A 9,579-nucleotide genomic window follows, 5' to 3' on the forward strand; every position below is an offset into this window, starting at 1 on the left:
GCGCGCGCGCACACACATAACACACACACACAGAGCTTTGATACAGATGCCGCTCGCGCGCCAACTGATGCACATGTCGTCAGTTATTAGTTTACAAACACTGTACTGATCGTTAATCATCGCTACAGTGTGGGCCATATTGTAATTCTCGCTGGTATGTGAAGGAATAATAATCACGGGCATGCTGACACGAACGAACTACCGAGATATATATTTACATACAAGTCAGTGACATGAACGCGTGTGGTTGCGGCGGCCGCGGCGCAGCAGACGACTATTTCTGTTGGGGAAAAGTATGCAAAGACAAAGATACGGAATAAAAAAAATAAAAAAAGTACGGCGACTGGGAAATAGTGAAGTAAATAGCAGACACACTGCACACTGTCATAAACTCGACACCCAATTCCTTTTCGTGAATGTCATAGATCCCACATGCACGCCCCCTCTCCCTCTTTCTCCTTATCTCTTCAGCTGATATCAAAACCTTGAACCCACCAGAACTGAGCTTCATGCCACGCGCGGCTTCTGAAATCGAATGATGCAAAACGCGCATGAGCGAGCATCGACAGTAACTTCCGTGCGCTTGGCTGCTGCTGTTACCGCTGCCTGCTGTCTGAAGTTTGTCAGATTGTTTTGAGACAGCGACAAGTGAACAGGTTTGGTGTTTTCAGAAGATGGTACAGCCTGCGCCCACGACTGTACGACAACAACAGCGATAGACTTGACATCTGCTTTTGTTGGTAAGTGGGTCTTGTTGTGTGTTGTAACTTGTGGAATGTACGAACAAAATTTAACACGGAAGTTCGGTCACATGCAGCATGTGACACTGTTTTACGTCTGTGTGTGAGCGGTTCACAACTTTCTGTAGTTTACAGGATATAAAGTAGTTTTTAAAAAAAGAAGGAAAAATAGGCGGAGATAGGATTATTTGAGTCCATGCTTGTACTCATGTTTCTTTATGACCATGGATATGGATGTATATACTGATCTGTAGCCCTGTAACATTAAAAATCCTTTCAAATTCAACATAACTATTCAAAATCATATTTATTCACAACAGATTTGAAAATCAAAGAAACTGTTGACTCAATATTTTTTCTGACATTTTTGTAATGATGTTGATTATTAGTGTTCCTGTCAGGCCAACAATCATGACATTATATATATATTATCAAGCATTCAGTTCCTGTCGGCATATTCCTGTGGCTCAAGGCCAAGCTAGTTTCATAAGTGTAAGTTGTTTATATCAGTTAAAATAATATAGTCTACATGGTAATCAAATAATAATGTTGACTGTTGTTTACTGAGTGTGCCTAGGGTGCACCTTTGTGCCTGTGACTAAGCAGTATTGTGCAGACCGCAAACAACCCTCCATAATATACTGGAAAAAAACCCACTTTAATATATATTTGATACTGTCTTCATCAGTGCATGTATGTGTAACTGTAAGCATACATGTACATGTAATACATGCATGTATGCTCGTCTTTTCATCAGTTTTTGTCCTGTTTATTGATTTATTACTACAGGCTGCGTGCATAGATGAGGTCTGTCCACTTATTACTACAGGCTATATGCATCTGTACATCAGTCAGTATAATAATGCATCTGACCTCTCATAAAATTTATATTTTCTGCAATGTCGTGTGTGTGTGTGTGTGTGTGTTAATCATAATTAAAGACGAGTGAAGAAGACAACAGAGAGAGAACAAACCAACGAACAAACGAATCTTTTTATTGAGGGTAAAAAGGAATAAGCACAAATGGCTTGTTTTTATCCTGCCCTCATGAAAAGGGAAAACATAACAAGTACTCAGTACAAAAACATGACATAACATGAATAAATTTCAGAGAGAGAGAGAGAAGTTGGGTGGGATTCTGGTGGGTGTGTGTGTGTGTGTGTGTGTGTGTGTGTAGAGTTGTGTGGTTTGTGTGTGGTTGCAGGTGGAAGGGGGTTGTGTGTGTGTGAAGTTGTTTTTTTAATTTATTTTTACACTCAACATGAACATTACAATTTACATATTAAAAAAATGGTGTGATGTCTATGTAAGTGTAGGATTCAATAACAGTTATAGCTTTGGCATTGAAATCAATAACAGCAGCCATTGGACCTGTGTATGTGTTGTGTATGTATATATATATATATATATATATGTGTGTGTGTGTGTGTGTGTGTGTGTGTGTCTGTGTGTCTGTGCGTGTGTGTTAATAGATCTCTCTCTCTCTCTCTCTCTCTCTCTCTCTCTCTCTCTGTGATACTGTTCATTCCAATGATCCAGTACAAGAAATTTGATCATGAGGTAATTGTGAATGAGAAATGCATTGTGTGCACATTGTGTGAATGAGAGTTCAGACTTAAAAAAAAAAAAAAGGGGGTGATATGGACCAGAACATTATGTGTGTGTGTGTGTGTGTGTGTGTGTGTGTGTGTGTAAATCATGTCTGAGTGAGAGTTGTAGGTACACATGTATTCATGTGAACATGGATACATGTGCTCAAATTTATGCAGTATCCACAATTACTATGTCAGTGTGTGTGACTGTGAGTGAGTGTTAGGAAGCATGTGCATGTTAATGTTTTTTGTTTTATTTTTTTGATTCCTTGAAAGTTAACACTGATTCTGAGGATCAAGGACAGGTTTGATTGATTTGGAAAAAAAAAGCATAGAAATTAAGACATTGTTTTAACTCAGATAGTAGTGTGTGTGTGTGTGTGTGTGTGTGTGTGTGTGTGTGTGTGTGTGTGTTTATGAATGCACTCTTCAGTTGAAGGAAGGAATTATGTTTAATGTCCCACCACACGTACTGTGATTGTAGACATGTAGTGTATTAATTTTTCACATTTTAATGTTATCATTTAAAGATAGTAAAATCATTAAAAAAAAAACCACCAAAACCTCATTTCTGTTTTATGGTTTGGTTCAGTTGTTGGTTTATGATATGATCAGTGTATTGTGTGAATACCTACATAACACACACACACACACACACACACACACACACGCGCGCGTGCGCGCACAAATATATATATATATATATTACTGAAAATAACAATAATGAATGGAGATAACAAAAATAATGGTCGAATGCAGAGTATGTAAAGTACAAAAGAATAGGTTTCAGAAAGCTTTTAACAGGCTATAGAATTACAGATAGAATAATTTGGTTGAGTGCTTTTTTTTCATTTGTGTTGTTTTTTTTGTTTTTTTTTAATTTCTTATAGACTGCTGAATATGGTAAATGTTTGAAAACCATCCAACCCTCCCTTTTTCTTTCTGCCTATCTTTCCATTGTCACGTTAGTAGTGAAAAGAAAAGAAAAGAAAAAAAAGAAAGAAAAGAAATCACGATGAGTTTGCATGTATTTGGATATTTAAAAAATATACTATTGACATGCACCGGCATGTGTGTTTGTGCAGTGCACACAAGGTACAACTGAACATGCACACTTGAAGTTACATGCACTTTCTCTCAGAGAGAGAGAGAGAGAGAGAGAGAAGGAAGGAGCCAGGGAGGGAGAGGGAGGTAGGAAAGGGACAAAGTGGGGGGGTGGGGGTGGGTTTGGGGGTCACTGTACATGTCTGTCTAGATGTCCCCCCCCCCCCCCCCCAACAAGTGTTGTAGCAGCTCAAGCAAGGTGTCCTTTTTTTTTTTTTCTTTTTTTCTTTTCTTTTTCTTTTTTTTTTTGAAAGCAGCCAAACCGGTTTCTTGCTTTACCAGGGGATGGTCGTATAGTAATCACAACATAAACATTCAGGTTCAACCTGGACAACCTCCCCCCCCCCCCCACAAACACCCCCCCGACCAACCCCACCTCTAGGCACCCCCCATCGTTTACCCCCTCACTCCCTGGGCTCCTACCCCTGGTTTACCCCCCACCCCCACTTCCGCCCCCCTGGCTCCTTCCCCCGCCCTCTTCCTACTCCCCTTTCCACTCCCAGCAGGTTGTATGGGCATGCAGAGTGTAGGAGGTAGGGGTGATGCTTTTTGTGGGCACTGATCTAGCTAGCTTTAGAGCATTGGAGTATGGAGGAAGCTGAGGAGTGGGGGGGGGGGGGGGGGGGGTGTCGGGGAGGGGGAAGGAGATGAGACGTGGGGGGTGGGGGGGGGAGGCGGTTGGGAGGGGGGAGGTGTAAGGGGCAGAAAAGGTGTGAATGTGGTGAAAGTGGAGGGGATGCGGGGGGCGGGGGGGGGGGGGGGGGGTGAGGAGGGAGGGGGGCACCAGTTTTTTTTTTTTCCTTCTTTTGATGGCTGACAACATTAATTGGAACGAAACTTGTTCCGTACGTGGGTGGTGAAGTTGAGGGGATTGCAACGCGACGAGTTTCTTTGTCCTGTGTGTGTGTGTGTGTGTGTGTGTGTGTTGTTTTGTTTTGTTTTGTGTGTGTGTGTGTGTGTGTGTGTGTGTCACAGGGCTCTCTCTCAGTGGAGCCGGGTTGTTGTTGATCCGTTCCACTCTGTGCCTGAGAATAAAAAAAAGTGTGACGTGAGACGTTGCGCCGATCGTGTCGTCCGTCGCTCCCGGCGGCTGGTGAGGAGAGACGGACAGACACTCACTCGGTGAAGATAAATCAGTTTGTTGGGAGACCCATTACTTTTTGTTGCTGTGTGGTTGTGTGAACACGGTTGGTCCGTGTTTAAAAAAACAAAAACAAAAACAAAAAACATCATTCATTTTTTTAAAAGGTAGTTTAAAAAATGTATTTTTAATTAGTTTAAAAAAAAGTTTTATTCTTTAATTTTCTTTTTAAAAGGTTATTATTATTATTATTATTATTTAATTTATTTATTTATTTATTTTTTTACTGTACGTTGTGTAGAAGAACACGGACTCAAAAGCATTGTGGAGTTGTTGTTTTTTTATTTTTATTTTTATTTTTTTTAACTTTTTTTTCCATTTTGATAACTTAAAAACAGTTAACATGCGTACGTTACATGTCTAAGAAAGGGGGGGGGGGGGGAAGGGGTGGGGGGGGGGGACATTAAGAACGAAAGACGAGAAAAAGACAAAACAAAACAAACAAAATTATAATGACATGAGCATGGGGGAGTTTGTTGTCGTGGAATGAAGAGGTTGGTTAGGGGTGGGACTTGTTACAGGCTTTGGGAGGCAGGAGAGGGAAGAGGGTGAGGGTGGCTGGATAGGTGTGACGATTGGGGTAGGTGCATTCAGTGAAAGGGGAGGGGTGTGTGTGTGTGGGGGGGGGGATGGGGGGGGGCTAGGGGGGGGAAGAGGGAGGTTGGGGGTTGGACAATCTTGGGAGGTAGGAGAGGGAAGAGGGTGGCTGGATAGGTGTGAGGATTGGGTAGGGGTATTCAGTGAAAGGTGGGTGGAGGGGGGGGGGGGGGGCTAGGGGGGGGGGGAAGAGGGAGGTTGGGAGTTGGACAATCTTTGGAGGTAGGAGAGGGAAGAGGGTGGCTGGATTGTATTTGTATTTATTTTTATCACAACAGATTTCTCTGTGTGAAATTCGGGCTGCTCTCCCCAGGGAGAGCGCGTCGCTACACTACAGCGCCACCCTTTTTTTTTGTGTGTATTTTTTCCTGCGTGCAGTTTTATTTGTTTTTCCTGTCGAAGTGGATTTTTCTACAGAATTTTGCCAGGAACAACCCTTTTGTTGCCGTGGGTTCTTTTACGTGCGCTAAGTGCATGCTGCACACGGGACCTCGGTTTATCGTCTCACCCGAATGACTAGCGTCCAGACCACTACTCAAGGTCTAATGGAGGGGGAGAAAATATCGGCGGCTGAACCGTGATTCGAACCAATGCGCTCAGATTCTCTGGCTTCCTAGGCGGACGCGTTACCTCTAGGCCACCACTCCACTGTGAGGAGTGGGTAGGGGTATTCAGTGAAAGGTGGGGGGAGGGGGGGGGGGGGGCTGGGGGGGGAAGAGGGAGGTTGGGGGTTGGACAATCTTGGGAGGTAGGAGAGGGAAGAGGGTGGCTGGATAGGTGTGAGGATTGGGGTAGGGGTATTCAGTGAAAGGTGGGGGGAGGGGGGGGACTGGGGGGGGGAGAGGGAGGTTGGGGGTTGGACAATCTTGGGAGGTAAGAGAGGGAAGAGGGTGGCTGGATAGGTGTGACGATTGGGGTAGGGGTATTCAGTGAAAGGGGAGGGGGGGGGGGGCTGGGGGGGGGGAGAGGGAGGTTGGGGGTTGGACAATCTTTTGGAGGTAGGAGAAGGAAGAGGGTGGCTGGATTGGGGTGGGGTTGGGGTGGGGATCGAGATGTGAAGGGTTGACCTGTTTTAATCGCAAATGTCGACACCGTTCTTGATTGATATTGGATGCCATTTCCCGCTGTATGTGTGGGGTGATGACTGATGATGATGTGGACTACTTATAGCTATATATAGCGCCTGTCTCTCGGTCAGAAACCAAGCTTTACAATGTAACACTGGAGGTTTTTTTTGCACAGCAGGCTGCTTACCAAGGTAGACGGAGCCGCCGACCGGCAGCGGCTTGCCACTGGGCGCTGCTCATTGTTTCCTGTATCATTCAGTCAGGTTTCATTTAAACACACACACACACACACACACACACACAGAGGCACACATACTTTTCTCCTTTCCGTCCTAATAACACTTACAGTGAATAGACGTTAAACTGACGAAAAACACAGAGGTACACACATTTCGGCGCAGTCCCGATAGGGTGGTATTCTGGGGGGTGGGTGGGGGTGAGGTTGTGCGGTGGGGGGCGGGGGGGTGGGGTGGGGGAGACAGAAAGCAAGAAGGACCTTTGGTATCCGGATAGCAGAGGCAGCGACGCGTTGGCAGGCCCAGTTTAAATGTCTTGTGCCAAGCGGGCCTATCAACACTCGTTAGTCTGCTGCTTGCCGCCAATTGACCCTAATCATCTCCCTTGCCACTGATTGCCTCCCCTCTCCCCTCCCACCCCTACCCCATTCCCCCCCCCCCCCTTCTCTCTCCCTTCCTCCCGCCCCCCCTCCCAATCACCTCTCGTTAAATGAGAGGCGTGCAGTGGCCCTTTCCCCTGCTGGGCTAGGAGTCTGAATGTACGTATAGACGTGAAGTATTAGTGTGTGATGTTTGGGTCTAACTCTAAGGTTTTGTCTTCGGCGACTGCACGTGAAGTTAAAAAAAAAAAGCATCGTCGGACAACATAGTTTTTACGGTACGACGACTTGCAGCATGGGCAACAACATTGTTCTCGTGCCAGTCTATGTATCTATGTATGTCTCTATCTATCTACAATGCGACACAATACAACTTTATTCCTTCATCTGGAAATTAAATTGTGCATCCAGAGGCTCGTCACTCACCATTCACAATATCTCAGCCAACAGCCAAGTCCAACACACTCGCAGCATGACAAATGTTCGACAAAAGATAAAAACAGCAATGAATGCCCAAAGCAAAATAACACACAAACAAGTAACACAACACAGCGGGCCCATGTCCCACACAAACACTCATGTCCTCTTGCCCTCCAAACACACATACAGACAGACACACACACACACACACACAAGAAATGCTTCTATAAAATCATTATGAATTATTATTTAAATAAATGCAACATACGGTAAAAAAAAAAAGTTCTAAAGTAATTGGTACTTTAAGATAAAGATTCCTGAATAAGAAACCATGTCATAAATTAAACATTATAGCTCATAAACATATTGTATTGCGCACATGTTAGTTAAATTATGGTACTGAACAAAACATGCATAAAAAAAATTAAACATCAACTCATGGCTCGCAACAGACAGTAAAAAGATTTGAAAAGATATACTACAAGTACACCAGATTTATTTGAACACACACACACACTGCAAAAAAGAAAGAAAAAAAAGAATAAGAAATGTTTCTTTAAAATAATTATAAATTGTTAAAAAAAACAAAAAAACCGCTGGTTTAGTATCTAAAAAATATTTTAAAATCTATCAATTTGTTTATACACACACGCGCGCGCGCGCACACACACACACACACACACACATCTCACTCCACAAACACACACGCATGAACGTATACGTGCGCGCGCGCGCGCACACACACACACACACACACACACACACACACACCAGAGAGAGAGAGATAGGCAGGCAGAGCGACAGAGATGGAGAGATCTATGTGTTACAGGCCAGAAGCTTAGTCAAAGAATAGTTCCTTGACATGTGTACACCGGCAGTGACGTTCCCACCACCCACAGTGCGCCAAAGCCCTGTTTTTTTGTTTTTTGTTTCTTCTTCTTCTCTGGCTGATGTGATGGGGCTCTCCCCCCCCACCCCCAGCCCCCTCTTCCCACAATCTTGTGTGTGTGTGTGTGTGTGTGTGTGTGTGTGTGTGGTGTGTGGTAAACAACTGGAATAAGCCTCTCCCGTTCTCATCCTCCTTTAATCGTTTGTTAGAGAGAGAGAGAGAGAGAGAGAGAGAGAGAGAGAGAGATTCAAAAAACTTTATTACTCGATAAAGATTTTAGGCATTGCCGAGAGAGAGAGAGAGAGAGAGAGATCATCTGTGTATGTGTCTGTCTTACCTCTTATATATATATAAACCCAATCAACCAACCAGTACAACAAAAAACGGATAGATAAAATCCTCTCTCTGCGAATGTGTCTCCAACCAGCCAACCAACCAACCAGCCAACCAACCAACCAACCAACCAACCAGCCAAACAAACAAACAAGCAAACAATGTAACAAAAACAGAAACGGACAGTTAAAAAAATCCGCTCTCTGTTGATGTGTCCCTTTGTCTATGTTTCTGTAAATTCATCTGCAGATATGCCTGTGTGTCTACGAGTATAGTCTCCTCTCCTGTCATCTGATAATATTTTGCGAAGACCGCCCCTCCCAACCCCCCCCCTTCCCCCCCCCGTCCTCCCCCGTCCTCTCAACCCCTCTATCATTTATCAAGAAATACAAAACAAAGCAAAACAAAACGGAAAGAGTATTATCTTCTCTTTGTCTCATTTTCTCTGCCTCTTTGTCTGTCTGTATGTTTGCCTGTCTCTGCATAGGTGTCTGTATGTCTTTGTCTTTGTCTCTCCCTCTATCCGTCTATAATCTCTCTCCTTTCATCTGTCTCACTCTTTCTCTCTCCCTCTCTCTCTCTCTCTCTCTCTAATATATATATATATATATATATATGTATGTATATATATACACAGATATGCGCATCTCTCTCTCTCTTCTCTCTGTGTGTCTATCTGTCTCTCTGTCTCTCTCCCCTCTCTCTCTCTCGCTCCTCCCCCCCCCCCCTCTCTCTCTCGGTCTATCTCCCTATTGCTCTTCCCTCCCTCCCTCCCTCCCTCCCTTTCTTTCTCCCACTCTTTCTTTCTCGTATTGGTTGTTAGTTTGTTTACTGGGGTTCGATTTGTTCGGGTCGGTTTACTGCCAGTTTGGGATCACTTCCAGGAAAGGCAGGATGGTGGGTGGTGAGAGGGGTGGGGGAGGGGGGGGATTTGGGGGGGGGGGGGGTATGTTTTTTGTCTATTTTGGACTGAGGTCGTTTTTTTGGGGGGTATGTTTAAAATCTTATTTTTCATCCATCATCCATGTCGCCATCTTGGTGATTGCAATCTGAAGACACACGCACACACACAGAGATAGA

General features: G+C 44.2%; 1 protein-coding gene across 2 annotated transcripts in view; it reads left to right on the plus strand.

Annotated features, from left to right (window-relative positions):
* The first annotated feature begins 364 nt into the window (after positions 1-364).
* LOC143289164 (muscleblind-like protein 1) overlaps positions 365-9,579 on the plus strand; it is a 262,220-nt gene continuing 253,005 nt past the window's right edge. For both annotated transcript variants that reach the window (XM_076598069.1, XM_076598071.1), the window contains exon 1: positions 365-740. The gene's annotated coding sequence lies outside the window, so the exon portion shown is untranslated. The remainder of the gene's footprint in view (positions 741-9,579) is intronic.

The sequence above is a fragment of the Babylonia areolata genome, chromosome 13 (assembly GCF_041734735.1).
Source record: "Babylonia areolata isolate BAREFJ2019XMU chromosome 13, ASM4173473v1, whole genome shotgun sequence".
NCBI lineage: Eukaryota > Metazoa > Mollusca > Gastropoda > Neogastropoda > Buccinidae > Babylonia > Babylonia areolata.